Raw genomic sequence first — 22,418 nt, 5'->3', positions numbered from 1 at the left:
TTACATGTAATGAACACAGAGGGACCTATACCAGCATAAGCAGGGTTCGATGTTGCGAACAGTAATATCAAAAAAATGGCTCTGAGCACTATGCGACTTAACTTCTGAGGTCATCAGTCGCCTAGAACTTAGAACTAATTAAACCTAACTAACCTAAGGACATCATACACATCCATGCCCGAGGCAGGATTCGAACCTCCGACCGTAGCGGTCGCTCGGTTCCAGACTGTAGCGGCTAGAACCGCACGGTCATTCCGGCCGGCGAACAGTAATATCGACTTTACGCTTTCAAATAATGCAGCAATGGCATACGTAAGAAACTGGACCGTACACGAATATATAACCAGTAGTGACCAGATTGTTATAACACACTCACGAACTCACACTCGTAACACAACGACCATATCACACATCAGACACTTATTGTTCCACAAAGCAGACTGAAACAAATTAAAGGAAAAAATGAAATGGCTCTAAGCACTATGGGACTTAACATCTGAAGTCATCAGTCCCTTAGACTTAGTACTACTTAAACTTAACTAACCTAAGGACATCACATACATCCATACCCGAGGCAGGATTCGAACCTGCGACCGTAGCAGCAGAGCGGTTCCGGACTGAAGCGCCTAGAACAGCCCGTCCACAGCGGCCGGCCAAATTAACGGAAATTATCCAACAATACTATCTGGTAAATATGAATGGATGCATCGATTACAGAACACACAACATGCACAAAACACACGAATAACAACAGCAAAGCCGGCCGAAGTGGCCGTGCGGTTAAAGGCGCTGCAGTCTGGAACCGCAAGACCGCTACGGTCGCAGGTTCGAATCCTGCCTCGGGCATGGATGTTTGTGATGTCCTTAGGTTAGTTAGGTTTAACTAGTTCTAAGTTCTAGGGGACTAATGACCTCAGCAGTTGAGTCCCATAGTGCTCAGAGCCATTTTTGAACAACAGCAAAGAACATAAAACGCTCACCAATGGCATGGGCCAACGAACTCATAAGACTCAAACAAGATGCCAGACGCAAACGAAAACTGTATCGAATGGCGATACCAGATAGAGACAGACGTATAAGACTTGAAGCATATTTGTACGCACAAGATTTACACAGACAGACACTATTCAACATGCGTAGACAACAATGGGAACGCTTTGTAACAACACAAACAGGGTAAAATATATCTGGGGGGGGGGGGCAACCATACAAATTACTCAGACTGAAGATAAAAACCCGACTACTTCAGGGAACGCTAAGGCAGGATGACGGCACGAGGACGCGGGGATGGAGGAATACAGAGGAGTGTCTGCTGTATAAACTGCTTCCTGACGACGTCATCGATACAGACACACAACATCATACAACACTAAAAGAAGACCTACAGACACCATACAGCACTGCAACTGTCACCTGTCGTTTTGGGCAAGAAGAGGTTGTGCTAGCAATCTCCGAGCGCAAAAAGAAGAAAGCACCTGGGCCAGATGGTATCCTTTCGGAAACACTGATAGATTTAACGCCGCAGATCACCCCGTTCCCAACAACGTTACTGAACGATGCCTTACAGCTGGGCAGGATACCTAGAGTCTGGAAAACCTCCAAAGCAGTCACTGTTAAGAAATCAGCAGACAGGGATCCTTCAGATCCAATGACTTACCCGCCAATATGCCTAATAAACACCCTAGCAAAGATTCAGGAGAAGCTACTGTGTAAGCGCTTGCAAACACAAAGAGCTCTCAAGGGTATACACATATTTAATACAACAACACAGAAATACGCCCTGGCAATAATAATCGACAATGCCGGGACGTTCGGTAGCCTCTGGTGGCCCACAGCGTCTCAAATGTTAAGACACCTGGAGGTACCGCAATCACTGTACAAGTTTCCTAACCTACTGTAAAGGCCGGGTGGTGGAATGGCGGATGGACAGCCGAAAAGAAATTAAAAGAATTACCAACGGCTGTCCTCAAGTGTCGATCAGCGGCCCCATCTTCTGGGACGTTACAATCGAACCCCTCCTACAACTTCTAGATGAAGATGTGAGGATGACAGATCAGACGGAATTGTCGCTTAGGCAGATTACCCATCAGCTGTTGTCACTGCAAACAACAGAGCCCAACGAGAAGGGAAACCCAGCGGAATACTAAAAACAATTAAACAATGGTGTCACAAAAACAAACTCATGATAGCCGAAAACGAAACAACATACACATTACTGAAAGTATTACTCCAAATGAATACTTCAGTGAAAATTGGGAACAAAAACAGCAAACAAGCACATGTTACGCGCTATCTTGGGGTACACATAGATGAGAAATTGAATTTCCACGAACCCTTTGGGCTAACAACAGATAAAACAGAAAAAAATACTACATAAACTGGTGAGGCTAAATTCAAAATAGTACAGACTACCTCTAACAGTCATACGGACATACCATTGTGCACTCTTCGAATCAGTACTCAGCTTCTCAGCAAGCATGTGGGCACAAAGGTGAACCTGATCACCAACAAAGCATCAGTCAGACGAGGACAGAAGAGTGACATACTTAGGCTATCTGGGGCCTTCGGCACCACCTCAGTGGATGCAATGTGCTCTGAATATGCCCCATAGATATCACGATCAAATACAGAGCTGCAAGGTACTGATTAAAGGTGGAGATACTAGATAAGGTACACACAATAACTGGTGTACCGATACAGACGACACGTCACCTGAAAAGTTAGCGTTCCCATATATGGCAAGGTGAGTGGGATGTAAGTGATAAGGTACGAAGAGTGCACGACTTCCTCCCTGACATAAAGGAGACGTTGAGAATGAAACATACCGACCTGAGACAGACATCTACATGCACATGCGGGGAAAGAAAGGTTCCCCAGGACACACTGTCTTTTCTTGCTGGCAATACACGAACAACAGACATACACTACACTTAGGCTACACAAAAACATAGACATATACGCAGCAATAAGAGACAAAGGACGACGGGCACCACTAAACACGTTGACGAACAGTATTTCAAAAATAACACATGAAGAGTACCCGCGGACGCTACATAGCAGACATGCCTATATGCAACGTAACAACCATCTCCAGAAGGTGGACTGCGACACCCACAGTGACAGCGAGAAAAGTGACACTGAAGGGAACAGGAGGAGGAAGAAAAGATGTGACAGTAAATTAGTATAAGATGCTGGCGATCTAGCCAAGAAAGCACCAAATGCTGTATACCGATGAGCACCTAAAGCTAACATATTGAATTAGCAACACGGGATTGGCAATACTATTTCTCTACTACTAACCAAACTTCTTTTTGTTGTGACTGGCGGTCAACATACCGAAGAAACCATTACAAGGTATTCAGCGTCAGTCACAATAGGTGATGGCACTAACAAATCTCTCCTCTATCCTACCATCTTTTAATATCCTTCTTTAAAAAAAAAAAAAAAAAAAAAAAAAAAAAAAAAAAAAAAAAAAAAAAAAAAAACAACAACAACAAAATTTTACTTATATTTCAACCTTAAATTATTTTTATTTCAAAAAGTATTATTCTTTGCAAAACGTTGAAGATAAAAACAAGAAAAAATAAAACTACAAAAAAGATGAAAAACGAAAACTGTAAGATGTACGAGCTGCTTTAAAACATCAGGTAAAAGGTCTATAATTTGGCAATAAATAAATACTATCAAAACGAGTGCAAAGTCTTTAAGACATTCTTTTTCACTGGTATTCTGCTTTAAATAATTGAAAACCACTTCCAAGTTTGTAATTTACAGGACACGCCCAACCACAAAGAATACTGGTGCGGGGCAAAAGAAACATTGGGTATACAGATCTGTATGGCCGGGTGAATGTAACTGCAGATTCAGGGCAGATTGTTTAGGTAATTCGCTATTCTGCCTGGATTCATTTTTAGCACCACTATTTTTCAGTTGAGAAACAATAAAATTTCAATTAAAATCAGTACAATGTTCCTGGAGTACTCTTTCGAGATTATCATTTATACAGTTTCCATCCTTCGGCAGTCCGATCAGTTATGAAACGGTTTCCTCACAGCTCAAGTTTCATCTGCAGTCCTCTCTTTTTCTTCCTAAAGGCCACACTTCTGTGAGATACTCCAGTCTGAACACTTCCAAGACATTTGACGTAACTGATCTCAAGTTCACACAAAGTATTTATTGGTTGGATCGCATTCATTTCCTGAAACCAAATTAAAACAATCCATCGGCAATAACTAGGAGCTACTGCAATTACATTAAGATACATGAACAGCGAAGCGTTTTCTTGTTGCTTGTCAAACAGATGGTTTTACCTCAGTAACTATTGGTGTATTCCAAACATCTTTCTCAGATTGATTTTCACTAGCAAAATGACAGGAAAATGAATACACTTAGTACAGCATCTCTCTTTAGCAGCCATATATCAACTCCTCATCGAAACATGTTGCTACCTTATGTAAAATGATTACTGCAAATAACGCTATATTTTGATGCTGTTCAGTATTCCCTCCAAGCTGCATACATCCATTTCTTTAGAAGTTCTGTATGCGAGTGAGGAAATCTAAGAGGATTTTAAATATATTTGTAGCAAAACTGGTATTTTCATTTCTCGAACATCATTTTCTGTACAATACCGTATATTCAAGCTTACATATCATAATTGTGGAACTAAAAGCCATTTCCTATTGTGCACCAGTTACTGCATCTACATGCAACACAATGTTTAACCATCTTTGTTTAAAAAAAGGACATAACCACTCTGAAGTCGTAAGCAGAAAAACTGTAAACAACAACAAATGCCCCTCTTCAATATGGCGGCTCCATCAAAAACCGTCACAGTTTCCTACACAAAGACGCATTTGAGTAGTCTCTTCAGTTTAGTACTGAGCGCATTGATCTTTGCTTGGCGCCTGTCATTTGTCTCGTGGGCAGCGTGTGGTGTCTGTACGCCCCTCTTTTGGAGGAGCATGAAAACTGTGCAGCCGGTTTCAAACGGGACAAGTGACTAAAATTCGGAAGTGCGTCTGTCATTTGGCTGAAATCGGAAAGCGTTCACCTGACGTCCCTGTTCGCTACCTTTCGTATTATAACTTGTGTTTTATGACAGTATGTCACTTTAAACAGAGCAATGGAGGTTTATCACGAACACGTCACTCATGGCGTCTGCCAGCAGGAGACTGCAACACGTCACACAGCTCACAATGTATGGCCGTGGTTCAAAGAGCACCGGGATGACTTTACAGTTAAACCACTGGTCACCAAACTCGCTGGATTTAAAATCAATATAGAATCAGTGGGACTACCTCGATCGGTGTGTTCGCGCCATGGATCCTCAACCGAGAAACATAGAGCGGCGCTGATGACCTCGATGTTGAGCGCCCGTAAGCCCCAACACAAACACATAGCGCGGGCGGCCGCAGCATGGCATGGCTCCACATCCCTGTCGGAACCTTCCAGAACATCACTGGCTGTCTTCCTGAACGCCTCCCAGCGGTCCGGGCTGCAAAAGATGGCTATTGGGGCTTCTAACAGGTGGTCACATTAATGTGTGTGCTCTTTAACGGACCATCGCTTTCTAGATTCAATGTGGCACCTTACAGATGTGTTACGGACCATGGCTCGAACAGAAGTACCTCTGCCTCTCACGGACAGTTCTTTCCCAGCTGGACTATCCGAGAATCTTTCACAGATAGACTCAAAGCTTCAGCTTTCCACAGGTTGCTACTACTCCCTGTTCCTTGCGGAATTTCAAAGAAGTAGAGAGAAGACTGGGACAAAAAAACTTCAGTGAGTGTATACGTCTCTGTGACACACACGCTGATGAGCCAGAACATTACGGCCACTGCCAACCGCGAGAACGAATGCCAGGCTCCTTAAGCGGAAAGAAAAGTATAAGCGAAGAGAGACGAATAGGGTATCAGTCAAAAGGCAGATCGTTATGGCCTGACGCCTGGGAACGAACTCCGCGGAAACGGCAAAGCCGGTCAGCTATTCGCGTGCTACATTCGTGAGTATCTGTGGGCGAGCGGTTCAAGGCGCTTCAGTCTGGAACCGCGTGACCGCTGCTGTCGCTGGTTCGAATCCTGCCTCGGGCACTGATGTGTGTGATGTCCTTAGGTTAGTTAGGTTTAAGTAGTTGTAAGTTCTAGGGGACTGATGACCTCAGATGTTAAGTCCCATAGTGCTCAGAGCCATATCTGTGGAAAGCGTTTTGAGGACGATGAAACAATGAGTCGGTGTCAAGCAGTGGCGAAATGTCCATTAAGACTCTATGGCTGAGGCTACTCAAAGAAATCCAAAATAAGTCGTCCAAACTGAATTTTATCCGATCTGATCACGTACACGCGTAAGTGTTCTCAAATATTTTACACTCGAACTTCGTATATGCACCCGCCGGTATAATGCATCACTTCTCTAGCTTTGCAACCAATAGCAGCTCAGAACTCCGTGTTTGTTACGAGCATGCGCACTAAGCCAGTTTCTTTCACGTGGCGGACTGGGGTACTACAGCGTGGACACGGTTTTTAAAAGCTAGCTTTCGATTTGTTTCTACTTATCGCCAGCAGGTGGATACACACAAGTGCAATAACAAGTCATTCAGCAGTTCCCTAACAGATAGCGCTACTACGCATCGTCTAGCCCGCTGGAAGCAAGCTCGGCAAAATGTGAAACCATTAACTTTTAATTTTTTATTTAAAACACAAAGAACAAGAAGACATTCATAACTCATAGGAAATAAATGTGGATGCATCATTGGATGTTGCTGCAAGATGACACGAAATAGCCTATGCAGTTTCATGGTTCTTCATATCAAAATTTAGTAGCCTTACTTATTTCAAACGCTGGTAGGTCCGTAGCATGCTTGTAGGTTGTCATTATCAACAGCACTAGACACACTTATTGGGTCGTAGAACATGAATTTTGTAGTTGACTTGAAGTAAGTGATGGTAGTGTTTAACTGATTACTGAAGTCTATTTCGGTGTGCGCTGTCACTTGCGAGGTGTCATCGTCAATTTGTCTTGTCACTGTGCTGTCGAAAGGAAAACTGTAAGTTGCCTAATATTTAAATAATTATTTTTAAAGCATGGTATTTCTGGCTATTCAAACTGCCATGGACGAATTTATTTTATCACAAGATCCATTGAATTTTTTAATTGAAAACCCTGCACTCTTCTCTCGTCTTTGTTTGGGAGATAAAATCCTTGTCAAACAAGAGAAGCTTACTCCAAGTCTGTCTATTAAAAATCTTATGGATAATTCGTAAGACGTCTCCAGACACACTATTAAAATTCAAAACCATGGTTAAGTGGCAGTGTTGTAGGGAACAAACATTTTGTTTTTACTGTGTACTATTTGGAATGGGTAATGACGGTTTTGAATCGCGCAAGTGGGGAGTAGGCGAAGAGAGTCTTCAAAAATTTCCTTTCGAAAGCTAAAAAGCACGAATGTTCCAGTTCACATATCACAGCAGCTGTTACATACAATCAGCTAGGTACAGTACGAACTGAGCATTCTCTTTCAGCAGCAACACACCTTGAAGCTTTGAAACATAACGAGAAGTTTGATCGAAACAGAAGTATGATGAAGAGACTTGTTTGGACTGTCTGCATTTTAGCACGGAAAGAGTCAGATCTTCGAGGTCATGACGAATCTGAGGCGTCAGTAAATAAAGGAAGTTATTTACAACTTTTGGATTTCTTGGGAGAATGCGGAAGATCCTTTAGCATCCGATGGAGTATTTAAAGACATTTTTCTGACACAGAACGAATTTATAGCTTGTATTACGAATGTTCTAAAAGAACAAAATTCAGGTGAAGTTGAAAATAGCCATTTATATCAGTATAAGCCGACGAAGTAACGGATGACTCAACTAGAAGTCAAATGAGAGTAATTTTTTGTTTCGAAAATAACGAATCTGGAGAAATACAAGAGAAATTCGTAGGATTTTATGACGTATCCAAAGACCGGAGCGCACATGGCATAGCCACTGTTTTGTGGCAAGTACTAAGCAGTTGGAATTTTGATATAAATAAATTGGTATTGCAAACATGCAGTGGTTGCTGTACAATGGCGAGGAAAAAGTATGGTGTCCATTCTATTGTGAAACGAGTATATCTTCATGCTCTCTTTATCCACTGCTACGTAGATCAGTTGAACTTAGTCCTCCTTCATGCTTGTAAAAATATTACGCAAGTAAAAATTTTTGTGAGAAATCTATCAGGATATCACGCATTTTTAGCCGCCCCAGTAAAAAAAGTGAACTTCTGAGGGAAAGGGATTTACACTAAAAAGTACGTGTGAAACAAGGTGGAATTTTCGTTCACGCACTGTACAAATCATTATTCATCACTATACAGGCCTGAGAGCAGCATTTAATGATGTGATAATCCGTGAAGGGTGAAGTAACAATTCTTTACATCAGGCAACGGGGCTAGATATTATACTGGATGATCAAAATTTTCTTTTTCTACTGCAGCCATGCAGTTCGATTTTCCAACATAAAAGTATCTTGTTTGAAATCTTGCAAAGTAAAACTATGGACGTAAGACACTGTAAGCTTGAAGTTGAAAATAGCATTAAGGCTGTTGAAAGACTAAGATGTGAGGAAATTTTTCTGTGATGCATAGTGGACGCTAAGAGGCATATAAATTCAGCAGGAATATCTGAAATAAACTTCAACGAACAGAGGCAAGTAATCAGAAATTGAGAAGGCTAGTAGTCGAAATAATTGACACAGTAGTAGTAAACGTAGAAACTAGATTCCAGGACTTTCACGAAACGCATTTTACAGAGCTTGTAAATGAGCAAAAGTTAACAGGTTATAGTAGGCCAAACGATTTACCGATGCATGAAGAACTACTTAAAATATATTCGTCCTTTGACACTGAAAAACTGAAAGGAGAACTTATGTTTATTTACAGCAGTGAGGATAAACGTCTAAAACCTCAGGACCTCCTTCAACCCATTATAAACAATGAAATAAAAAACGTTCTCGGAATGTGCGAAATTACTGTCGTTGGTTCTTGCAATTCCAGAAGCCACCGCGTCTTCCGAAAGGAACATGAGTACATTAAAACGCGTTAAAACCTGTCTTCGCAACAGAATGACAAATGACTGTCAAACGTGGCGATTTTGGCTACAGAGAAGGGGACTGTGAAATCTTCAATCAAATGTCGATGTTTACGCCCAGTAAAAGGACAGGAGGATAGAACTAATTTATAAAAAGATGTAGCGGTGAGTTGCTATGTTTATCTTTTTATTTATCTGTAGCTGTTTAATATTTTTATACATTTACTTATAACAATTTCTGTAGTAATAACGAATTTACTTTTGCAGTGTTTCTATTTTACAAGTTTTTATTTTAAGATTTTTTTCTTTTCTCAAAGTTCGTATTCTCAGCGTACCCTACAAAAAATATCAGGCTTCGCCACTGGTGACAAGGTGCTGGAAGCCCGCCCCTCCTGACTGAACGTGGAGGCCAGGGACTTGCCTCCATTGCAAAGTAGGGTTGGCGGCGATGGGCGACAGAGTACAAGGCTGGTGCAGGCACACACTGTCCATCCAAAAAGTTGTCACACCAATTTTATTCCGGCCTTGTCGCAGTGGTAATACCGTTTCCCGTCTGCCAAGAGTTGTTGGCAAGTGGGGTGCACTCAGCCCTTGTGAGGCCAATTGAGGAGCTATTTGATTGAGAAGTAGTGGCCTCAGTCTCAAAAACTGACAACGGGTGGGAGAGCGGTGTGCTGACCATGTGCCCCCCCCCCCCCCCCCCACATCCACATCCGGTAACGCCTAAAGGCTGAGGATCAATGACGGCCGTGTACTACCGATTTTATTCCGGCATTGCCGCAGTGGTAACACCGGTTCCCGTCAGATCACAGAAGTTAAGCTACGTCGGGCTTGGCTAGCATTAGGATGGGTCAGTGTCTGGGTCTGCCAAGTGCTGTTGGCAAGCGGGTTGCACTCAGCCATTGTGAGGCCAACTGAGGATCTACTTGATCGAGAAGTAGTGGCAGCCGTCATGAAAACTGACAATGCTGGTGAGAGCGGTGTGTTGAACACATGCTTCTCCGTATCCACATCTGATGACGCCTAAGGGCTGAGGATGACACTCGGGTGGATGGTAGCACTGGGCCTTCAGGCCGTTTTCGGATGCTGTTTTGTACAAACAAAATCAGCACAGTAATTACAGTGGCAGTTTGGACTAACAAGTATAAATAATAGGCGTGCATTCGACCAGTCAGTTGTCAGGAGGCAATGTTCAGTGGTGGACATGCCGCCGTAGTGCATCAATGTTGTCCTGTCGCAAATCACGAAGGAGCAGCATCTCTAAATAAAGCGTTGAAGACTTTATTCAGAATGTTTTGCAGAAGAGAAAAATCTTTGCAAAGTTTGAGCCACACATCTTGACTTCCGAACAAAAACGATGCGCGAACGTCTGCTGCGTCTTTGTTGAAATGAAAGTGTGGATAATTCTTGCTTGGATAAAATCATCACAGGTGACGAGGCCTGGTGTTATCAATACGTACTCCGTCTTCAGGCCACAAGTGGCCCATCGGGCCATCCGACCGCCAAGTCATCCTCAATGAGGATGCGGCTAGGAGGGGCGTGTGGTCAGTACACCGCTCTCCCGATCGTTATGATGGTTTTCTTTGACGGAAGCCGCTACTATTCGGTCGAGTAGCTTTTCAGTTGGCATCACGAGGCTGAGTGCACCCCAAAAAATGGCAACAGCTCATGGCGGCCCGGATGGTCACCCATCCAAGTGCCGGCCACGCCCGACAGCGCTTAACTTCGGTAATCTGACGGGAACCGGTGCATCCACTGTGGCAAGGCCGTTGCCCTGTTATCAATATGAACCTATCGCAAAACGAGAAAGTGCCAAAACTCATATGAAGGATCAGTGTTGTGACTTTCAAGTCAACGTGACACGGGTCTTGAACAATATCGCTACTTTATTTCATTGCGAAGGTGGAGCAGCACCTTTTTGATAGTTCCTCTTGGTTATATGAACGTTCTGTGCGGTGTACTCAACTAGGGAAAGACTATTTAGGACGCCTGAAGCATTAAAACTACCATCTTAATTTTTCTCTGTTTTTTATTGATCCAGTCTCGAAACTTTTTGGACTGACGGGGATGTTCAGCGCACATTGTTGAATCTGCGGCTCTGCAGCAGACGACTCCAACGTGTTGCCATTCTGACCTGACGAAGTCTTCAGTTACGGTTCGAATGGGAATTAGCAAGATCGAATCATGGATCGATAGAAACCTCTCGCCTGGTCGATGATCATGTCCGGATACGCCGTCATCCAGGCGCGCAGCTGCACCGTTCCACGTCTGCAGACCCGTGGGAGAATATTATGCAGTGATGGACGTTAACCTGGTCTTCCGTGGGAGCTGCGGTCGTAATCGAAGGCACCATGACAATCGTGAACTGCGTGCAAACAGCCTGCATCCCTTCATGCATGATGTCTTCCCCACAGTGTTGGCATCTTCGAGCAGGATAACTGTCTGTGTTACAAGCACACAATCGTGCTACGTCGGTTTGGGAAGCACGGTAGTGAATTTCCATTGATGTCTTCGCCACGAAATTCACCTGATGTGAACACGACAGAATACATCTGGGACGCTATCGGTCGTCAACTCCGCGCCCACAAACCACAGATAGGCAATTTACGAGAATTCTGTGACCTGTGTGTAGATACCTGGTATCGCATACTTCCGGCAACCCAGCAAGGACTGGTCGAATCCACGCTACGCAGAATCGCTGCTGTATTGCGTTCCAAAGGTGGATTAGCAAGCTATTAAGCAGATGGTCATAATGTTCTGGCTCGTCGGTGTATTTCAAGAACCGATTAAAATGTTTGCAGACCATTTTGTTGTAAATACGTAGAAATAAAGAGCATTGTTCTGTGTAACGATCGAACAGCAGAATTTAATTATGATGGGGGGTCAGTTGAAAACTTTAAATATATTTTTTTAAATTTTTGAATTGAACAAAAGTGGAATATAAGTGTACCATTTTTCGACAATGTCTTCCTGTCGTTCAACACAGTTCCTCCAGTGCATAGGAACTGCACGGATTCCTCTGAAAAAAGAAAAAAAATCGTTTGGCCCTGTGCATAGCCACTCGTACCATGCATGTTCAACCTCTTCATTGGAACCAAATTTCTTTCCTCCCTTCGCATCTCTGAGTGTTCCAGAACTACAGCGTCTTACGTCAGGTAACGTCTGGGTGGAATAATATGTGGCAAACTTGTTCTTGGTCTTCATTGTGTAAAATTCATTTTGTAAAATATGCAGGATGCTTGATTTAACTCGACACGTAAAATATCTCGAAAACTACGGAACGTACAAAAAAAAAAAAAAAAAAAAAATCCACGAGAAAAGTTAATATTAGCAAAGGATACAACTGGCAGTGCTACAACTGGCCACTTCCTAACAAACACTGGTGTGTGGGCAGGATCAACTTTGTATTTTTAAATGGGAACACCCATTTTTATAAAATATTCGGATTCTATGCCAAAAAATACGTGCGGTTTACTGTAATTATTGTTTTCCATTCCTGGTAGATAGTGCTGCAATGGACAAATATCAGGTGAGCCTGTTTTTGGAATTAAGAACGAAGGGGCATTTACAATGAAAATGTAAACCTTTGTATGCTAACTGTTGATATTTATGTTCGAAATTATTTACATTAGTCCTGCAGACTTTATTGTACAGCATAGTATGGTTAGCTGTTTCATTGTCTGGTTAGAAACTACGTTTAGCGTAATCCAGGAACAACGTCATGGATGTGATAGTTTTCTGTTTCCACCGGGATGCTTGATATCGGTGAGCCCCCTTAGCTCTCACCATGGGGTGCTTGATTTCGGTGAGTGTGTGAGTATTTACACGACATGTGTGCATCCATGACAGATGAGCCTGCCACTATCACTTCATGGACAATTTATCGCATTACAATGGTTGTGGTATTCCACCGGTAGTCACGAAGCGGCCAGCGTGAGAGTTACGGCGGTTGGATGGAAACAAACACCGAAATCAATCTCCCTGGTGGCGGGGTTCGAGGGCGGCCACGAAAATCAGTCATGTCACAGGGAACAGAAAACTATGTTATCATGCAAGTAGCTTATTTGCAGAATTATCGATGTCTAGCCGTCTTATTTATACTGTACAACCACATTTAGAACACTCAACGTTTCAAATGGTTCAAATGGCTCTGAGCACTATGGGACTTAATTTCTGAGGTCATCAGTCCCCTAGAACTTAGAAGTACTTAAACCTAACCAACTTAAGGACTTCACACACATACATGCCCGAGGCAGGATTCGAACCTGCGACTGTAGCGCCTAGAACCGCTCGGCCATCCCGGCCGGCAATTAACGTTTCAACATCAGCATCAACCGCTAGAAAACAAAGGTTTACATTTACATCGTAAATGAAATTTAGAATCAAATGCGTCGGTTCTTAATTGCAAAAAAAGGAACACTTGAGATCTATGGATTACAGCGTCCTCTACCACGAAAACAATGGTTAGAGCGGAATCAGAATATGCAATAAAAGTGGGTGTTCCTGTCTGAAAATACAAAGCTGCCATTGCCCACGCAGGAGAGGTCGTTAGGAGTTACCACTTGCACCCCATACGGCTGTCCCCTTTACTAAAAAAAAAAGTGTGTGAAATCTTATGGGACTTAACTGCTAAGGTCATCAGTCTCTAAGTTTACACACTACTTAACCTAAATTATCCTGAGGGCAAACACGCACATCCATGCCCGAGGACTCGAACCTCCGCCGGGACCAGCCGCACTGTCCGTGACTGCAGCGTCTTAAACCGCTCGGCTAATCCCGCGCGGCTCCCCTTTACAAATTTCAACTTTTTACCTAGACCATGTTTTTCTTACGATACGTCGTTTTCGAGATATTTAATTGTCACAAGCTAAAACAAACACATTGTACATGCTTCCTTGTAAATACTTTCAAATTTTTATGAGTTAATTATTTCGGTACCCTTCAGATTGCCATTACAAGAAATGACAGTGTTTCAGCTCAGTTGTAGCTTTTTATTTGGTCTGGCAAGGTGAAATCGGGTGTTGGGTGTGTTGCGTGCCATAAGTCGCTCACTGTGTGCGTATCACCGCAGACCAGACAGCCGTCCCGTAAGACTGCCGTTGGACGGGTGCCCGACTGAGCGCCATAATTCACGGCCGCGACCCGCGCCGGCGGAAGCCGCATTGAGCTACCCGGAACTCCGGCGACGCGGCGCGCATGCGCAAGACGGCTGAGTGACCGTAGCCGGCCAGTCCCACTGGTGCGCATACACGGCCCTGCCTTGCTGCCACCGCTCTTCAGTTCGACCTAAAATTTGGTCACTTTTAAGAAACCATTAACTTCTACGCATGCGTAGAATCAAATCTTTCATATCGTCTGCATCAGTCCTTTTTTCCCGGCAAAGGGCTTATTTTATTTTATTTTGCGTATGGCAATACAGCGACAATATTTTATATAAGTACAACAATATGTAAACGAAATGTATAAAACAAAACAATGTGTAAATAGCACATGTGTAAAAAACATGCAATAGCACAAAAGGATAAAGGACAAACACTCAAGACAAAATAGCTACACATTAAAAACTTGCCAAGCCTGACTAGAAACTCATTCATATATTTAAAGCTCAATATCTAGATTGCACAGCCAATCCAAAGCAGAGGGTTTCGCATATATAACCTCAGAGACAGGTCCGGCGTATCTTCTTAATGGGCATTCCTCAATAATATGGCGGACGTTCTGTTCTGGTGCTCCACAGTCACAGGCTGGTGAGTCGCATAGACCCCACTTGTACTTATATGCATTACATCTTGCATGGCCCGTTCTGATACGGTTTAATTTAGTCCAGGTACATCTCTTCAGGTCAAAGCCCGGTAATTCCAGATACCTTGTTTATTAATTCCAGAATCATTCCAAAAGTGCCGCCATTGTTCCTTGATGTCAGGTTGATGTTCTTGTGTATTAACCCATATAGGCTTCCGTGACTTCAAGCGGGTGATGGTATTTCGTTCAAAACATCATGGATTGGTAGATTCTGTGCGTAATCTGAGTCATGAATTTTTGACCACTCTCTTGCTGCTGCTTCTTGCGTTCTCAATTGTGGAGGTGAGATATTGCTTAGAGTATGCAGCCAAGCGACTGGGGTGGATTTAATAGTACCCGTTATTATCCTCATACACTCGTTCAACTGGACGTCGATTTTCTTAGTATGAGTGCTCGAATGCCAGACAGCAGAGCAAAGGGCTGGTAGGGCGACATCTTTACAGTTTACCAAATCGGGCTAACCCTTTGAGAGCAGTAGCGTAAGTTCTGGCTTTGTTCTATAGGACCACGGACGCTGCAAATTCACAGAACAGTCTGCTCTGGAACACAGGCGTGGTAATTCCATCCGTTCCTTTCTGCAGGTCAGCGAAATTGTGCGGGTGACAAAGTTGCAGACGTGATTAGTTTTCCTGTAAATGGCCCGTTATTTATCATAAACTTATGGCAGTTCATCAACTACGTACAAGGTAGGATGTAACATCACCAACAGCAAGAGAACAATGTAAAGTGGACAACCTTTGCGCTGCATGTGATTATTGACTTTGGGTGCCAAAGTATTGCCGGCCGCTGTGGCCGAGCGGTTTTACGCGCTTCAGTCCGGAACGGCGAGACTGCTACGGTTGTAGGTTCGAATCCTGCCTCGGATGTGTGTGATGTCCTTAGGTTTAAGTAGTTCTAAGTCTAAGATGTTAAGTCCCGTAGCGCTCAGAGCCATTTTTTGAGTCAAAGCATTAAAAAGTTTATTCCATTCATTAATGTCATATTGCTGACACAGTTAGAAATTTCAAATGTGGTTTTAGATTAGTGGGACAGGTTATTGTGTCTGAGATTACTTTCACATGATCAAAAGTATCCGTGCGGAGGCAATGCGGAATTGACTATTACATGTCGCGAGACTCGGACCCGCCGCGCCGGTATAAAAAAGAGACGGCGAGTACTTTGTTGCCAGTACAGGGGAATGGTTCGCTCAGGAGAGCTCAGAATTTCGAACGTGGACTGGTCGTTGGATATCACCTGAGTTGCAAATCCATCAGGAACACTTCAAACCGAGCGGTTTTCCTGTAAATGGCCCGTTATTTATCATAAACTTATGTCCTTAGGTTTAAGTAGTTCTAAGTCTAAGATGTTAAGTCCCGTAGCGCTCAGAGTCCCCTAGCACTTAGAAGTACTTAAACCTAACCAACCTAAGGACTTCACACACATACATGCCCGAGGCAGGATTCGAACCTGCGACTGTAGCGCCTAGAACCGCTCGGCCATCCCGGCCGGCAATTAACGTTTCAACATCAGCATCAACCGCTAGAAAACAAAGGTTTCATTTCAGCATGTTGTGGCTACGTGTGTTCTGTATACTGATATTAGGGCAGCCCTTGTTCTCTCTGTAGATCTGCCCACCGTCCTCGCAGATACCGATACGAGTGTTAACAGAGTGGTGAAATTTCGTGAACTATCAAGCCTCATCCCTAAACTGGTGGGGAAGGGCGGCAGATTGTTGTACGTTATAAACTGCTCTGCATGTGGGGGACAGCCTTCGTCCCCACCCGTGAGATTTCATGTTGACTTTTCGTCAGGGTCCGCATCTCGTGGTCGTGCGGTAGCGTTCTCGCTTCCCACGCCCGGGTTCCCGGGTTCGATTCCCGGCGGGGTCAGGGATTTTCTCTGCCTCGTGATGGCTGGGTGTTGTGTGCTGTCCTTAGGTTAGTTAGGTTTAAGTAGTTCTAAGTTCTAGGAGACTGATTACCATGGATGTTAAGTCCCATAGTGCTCAGAGCCATTTGAACCATTTTTTTCGTCAGGGCGCTGATGACCGTGATGTCGAGCGCCCCCGCAACCCAACTCAACATCATCACTTTTGGGATGACTTAGAACGCCAACTTCGCTCCAGACTCCTGCGTAGAGTTTCACTACTTTTTCTGGTTAAGGCTGGTGAGGAAGGACGGACTGCCACTCCACAAACATTTAGACACTTACTGAAGTTGTCTCCAGCAGAATTCAAGCCGTCATAAAGACGAAGAGTAGACACACCCCATATATATGTCCACAAATACAGTGCGGATACTTTTGATCAGATAACATGAAATCTCCTATCGAGTCACAGATTTCGCTTGATACCGCATATGATCTTATTATATGCTTCGTTGTGGCTTTTCGAAAGTCAAGAAATAGTGCATCGAGCTGTTTGCCTTGCTCCATGGCTTTCAGGGTCTCATGCGAGAATAGCGCTAGCTGGGTTGCACGGGAATGATGTTTTCAGAACCCATGCTGTTTTGGCACGGAAGAGGTCATTCTGTCTGAATTGACTGCTTCGGCAGCTGGCGAAGTGCATCGTCTCAGAAGCGGCCCCTTAGCAGAATTTTGCCCAACAGCAGCTGACGCGCCTTCTCTGGAGGAGGAGGAGTTTAGTGCTTATCGTGCCGTCGACAACGAGGTCATTAGAGACAGAGCTCAAGCTCGGATTATGGGAGGATGAGGAGGAAATCGGCCATGCCCTTTCCAAAGGAACCATCCCGGAGTTTATCCAAACGACTTAGGGAAATTGCGGAAAACCTAAATCAGGATGGCCGGACGCTGGTTGGAACCGCCATCCTTCCGAATGCGAATCCAGTGTGCTAATCACTCCGCCACCTCGCTTGATGCCCCTATTCTGGCGTCGGCGTAGGCGGAACCAGGCGAGGTGCTGGAGAGACAGCGCGGTGGCGGCGACCGCTGCCTGCTACAACCTCTCCGGCGCGTCGCGGTGGTGTGTTGCGTGTCTAAGTTGGTCACAGCTGCCGTCTGATGACTATACGCCTCAGCGAATATTCTAAACACAGTTCCCTTTTTCCGCAGCTTCTCAAATTATTCCTAAACAATACACACCGCTATTCATCTGTGTCCTCGGTGGCTCAGATGGATAGAGCGTCCGCCATGTAAGCAGGAGATCACCAATTCGAGTCCCGGTCGGGGCACACATTTTCAGCTGTCCCCATCGAGATATATCAACAAAACCTGTCGGCAGCTTAGGGTTTCAACTAATTATCATTAATACAAGATCTGTTAACATAAAATCACGGGACATCAAAAATGTCTGAAAACGCCACGCCCAGAATCTCGGTTGGGCGGGGAGTCTTGGGGCTCGGTTCCTATTTAAGCTAGGAACTTGGGATACAAAGTTTTGGTTTGGTCCGGCCCAGCGGCTATTTGTACAGCCTTCCGAACTTATTGCAGCTGTGTTACAGTATATTAAGTAAGATTTGAACGACGAACCGGACCTAGCAACCAGGAAAATTGTGCGAATCGATTAACTCCTTTGGCAAAAGATTTTAGTTGGGCAGAAATTATTAATGCTCAGCCAATGACATCATTTGTACGTGCGTAACTGCATCGTTCGTATTTTACGGGAAAAAAACAGTCTCCCTTAAATAAATCCAGAATGGAGCGAGATGATGGTCCAAATTTGATCCACTGGTGTATCTAAGCTTGGTCTAATATAAGTTTCAATCGTCTGAAAAAATTTTGCTTCGTTTTGCTTTAACGGGCAAAAAAAGTTTTTCTGGGAGGTTTCTGATGCGCAGCTCTTTTTGCTTTAAACCTGTACGGAGTTTAAACTTTGCACGAATGTAGGTAAGTGGATAATGTCAAAACGAATTTTTTAAATCCCATAATCTTTCTCTGTTGTCGAAATACGATGATTTAATGTTTTTCTGGAAGGTTCCTGAAGCGCGCCTCTTCTGTACTTCAAACTTGCACGCATCGGTACAAACTTCGCACGAAGGCAGATAAATGAATAAAGTGAAAACGAATTTTTTTATCCAATATTCTTGGCGAGATACGATGGTTTAAAGTCTATCTAAATGTGACACGTAAAATTCGTTCTTACGTGAATTGAATTCGTGGGAACGGTTTAAACGGTATCAAATAAATAAAAAATGTATTCTTACGGTAAAATTGGAAACGCACTTTCATTTGAATTTTACACGTAAAAAACAAATTTTTGTGAATTTTTCACGCGCACCACTTCTACGTTTCAGACCTGTGCGAATCGGTTCAAATTTTGTAAGAAAGTGGACAAATATATGTAATTAATTATCGTCCTGTTGTTTTGTGGAAGCTTTAACCGTTGCCACGAAATAAGCAACATGGTTCGAAAGACCAAAAAGAAACCGATACCGGATCAGTCGTCGCCCGAACCAATAAAAATGTACATCGGTTGCCAAGCTGTGGTGGCCTTATGTCAAAATTATGGTAGAGTAAAATTTGGATCCAGATTGAAAACTGCTCCTTTCGTTGCACAAGAAAAAGCGAATATATACTGGGCAGAGTTAGGGATGCAAAAGAATGAAAGTAGCTTTTCTATTTATCTGACAGCCTCAAAGACATTTAAATCAAAACATCTTGACATAATCGTACTTTTTTACGTGTTAAGCCTACTTACCCAGCGAACTGACTCTTTTAGACTAGCCTCCTTGTACATGTATGGTGAGGGGTGTAAGGACAAATAGACACAAATTTATGTGCTTCTAGAGAGTAGGTTGCATCTGCAATAGGTAGTATCCGAGAGTGGGTGTGCATTTATGATAGAAGTATTCAAGAGTGGGAATGGATGCATCCCAAACTTTAATGACAAGTTGTATCATATTGCACGACATGACAAATGCCACGTTGGATGACATGGGGCATATGTCGTGTTATACGACATATCATGTATCGTAATCTCCCCTGTCCTTCCTACTTCCATCTACTGTCCACATTAAACAATGCCCAGTCCAAGTAATTAATAAGCAAAGTCTTTTATGAAAATGTGAGGGGAGTGAATATTACGATAAACTTTCAGGTTTACTTAGCTTGTCATGCTGAGATGGATCCAGTTCTTCTAGTCTAGGGGTCTGATTCTTGAAGTTGAAAATCTAACATCAGGTCCTCACGGTTGGTTTGAACTAAATAAATTGGAAGATTGTTATAGTAGAATTTTTTTTATGTAAATATATTTTCCACTGATTTTCTCACATTTTAGTGTACCATACAGTATTTCGATTTGTCACATTAACAAAGCCGGAATTACATTGTTCGCACCTATTATACAAAAATACGTCCGATCACATCAGAGGCAAGCTTACGACTCTCTCACCCTGCGGAAATAACAATACTCCAAAGGGTTTACAGTTTTTATTAACAAGTTAATTCGTACTAGTTTTCGTTACACTATTAATTTCGATTATTATTTCATAGATGAATCCAAAAATAAACACAGTAAACAGTATAGGATTGCGTAATTAATAATAGAAATTTTAAGTGTGCAAATAATTCGAAATTTCAAAAGTTTCTAAAAAAAATTTTAACTATACATTCAGAGCTAGTACTTATCGATTGTAACATCGAAACTAAAATATTTTATAAGGTAATTTCTTTTCACAAATTTTAGCATGGAATATAACATACTGTGTATAAAATTATATGAAAATTATAGGAAAAGTAATTGAGATAATACTGACCTGTACAAAATCCGAAAAATAATACTGGTAATGACAACTACTGTTGAGGAAAATTAATGCTAGAGGAGTATGTCCCGTTACAATGTTACTTTACTTTACACGATGTCTTAGATTACATGATATGGGTACTAATTTCAGCAAGTAAAAAGCGCGAATATGTAAAGATATTTTGATTTAAATGTCTTTGGAGGTGCCAGATAAGTCGAAAAGCTAGTTCCCTTCTTTTACATCCCTAATTCTGCCCAGGACACATTCGCCATCTTTGTGCTGTAGCAGGACATCTTTCATTCTTTTTAATAGAGTAAATCGCCGTTCTGGCGAGTATTGTTATAGTTTCGTACCATCCAGATTTCGGCTTTTATGCCGTTATCAAATTCAATGCTAAATGCTGTTAGACCATTATTAAGCCACGTCTGTTACGGCAGTCCAAAGCAGGTAAACAAAGCTAATACATGTCTTTAAGATGTAACTGTCCAGTTATATCTTAAAGACATATGTTATCCTTGTTTACCTGCTTTGGACCGCCTTAACAGACATAACTTAATAATGGTCAAACAACTTTTAGCATTGTACTTAATAATGGCATAAAAGCCGAAATCTGCATGTGTAAAAGATAAATACCATAAAACACAGTCAAACGGCGGTTTACTTTTTCAAAAAATATTGCATGACTGTGCCCCAACACCATCGAAAACTTTTTATTTTTCATTCTGGTTTACTTATGACGAAGACTTTTCCATGTAATAATACTTAACGAGAATCACTCCAAAAGAAATGCACATTGTTTTCCTAAACTTCGAATTTATTTTCCATATCTTTGCTATTTTTGCAGTACGTTAATACATTCTTGAGGGCCAAAAATTATTTTTGTATATAACATCAGTCCGAACATGGAAATGAGGCCCAGTCTACCTGCTCGGTAGAAGTCAGGACCAGCACGTTTGAGCCACTGTTTAGCAGCCTTCAAGAGGGGTCATTATCATTCAATCTCGTTTCGCAAAGGGATTCCTTCTGTTAACCGAAGACTTGGTAATCACACGGTGCCAAATAAGGACTGCTGAGTCCCAAAAGTTCGTTGCACACAATTTTCCGTGTTTCTGCGTGGGCATTTGTCAACATTCTCGTAACCCACCTAGAACAAACTTTTTTCAGCTATAACCGTCTCAGTATTTTGCACACACGCGCTTCTCCTACTCCCACTCCGATTGACAGTTCGTTCACCGTTGTGCATTTGTTAGCCAACATCGGATTGTGAATATGCTGCACGTTGTCAGGAGTGTATGCAGCACACGATCTGCCGTCGAGCGACCGGCCCCGAGTATGAGCGAGCACGCTTTCACCAGATAATCTGCTTGATCTACTTACAACTCTACAGCATCATCACCAGACGCCTTCTTCAATTCCTTCTGTGAATATGCTGCACGTTGTCAGGAGTGTATGCAGCACACGATCTGCCGTCGAGCGACCGGCCCCGAGTATGAGCGAGCACACTTTCACCAGATGATCTGCTTGATCTACTTACAATTCTACAGCATCATCACCAGACGCCTTCTTCAATTCCTTCTTAATGTTTGCCACTGTCTGGGTCTCTCAACGCAGAAACTTCAACAATAACACAACGATCATCAAGTGCAGCAGCCATCTTCACGGGGTGTTACGACAGCGCGATTTGCGGATGGGGTGAAAATTAGATTTAACTGAAGCGGAAAGAATGTTTCTGTAACCTCAGTGAAAAGCAAGTATGAAGAACAAAATTTGGATTTTTGAAAAAAAAGTTTGTGGATTTCTATCGGAGCGACCTTTGTACAAGAAAGAGAACATCGCTATTGGCTGTTTAGGTTCACACAGTCTCATTCTCT

At 42.8% G+C, this 22,418-nt stretch overlaps 1 protein-coding gene and 1 pseudogene across 1 annotated transcript in view; one reads left to right on the top strand and one right to left on the bottom strand.

Moving 5' to 3' along the window:
- LOC126481973 (adenylate cyclase type 2-like) overlaps positions 1-22,418 on the top strand; it is a 515,598-nt gene that overhangs the window by 10,451 nt on the left and 482,729 nt on the right. The gene's annotated exons all lie outside the window — the stretch shown is intronic.
- Positions 10,724-10,841, bottom strand: LOC126482609 (5S ribosomal RNA; annotated as a pseudogene).

The sequence above is a fragment of the Schistocerca serialis genome, chromosome 5 (assembly GCF_023864345.2).
Source record: "Schistocerca serialis cubense isolate TAMUIC-IGC-003099 chromosome 5, iqSchSeri2.2, whole genome shotgun sequence".
In the NCBI taxonomy this organism is placed as follows: Eukaryota; Metazoa; Arthropoda; class Insecta; order Orthoptera; family Acrididae; genus Schistocerca; species Schistocerca serialis.
The sequence above is the reverse complement of the archived record's forward strand: the minus strand, read 5'-3'. Positions and strand labels throughout refer to the sequence as shown.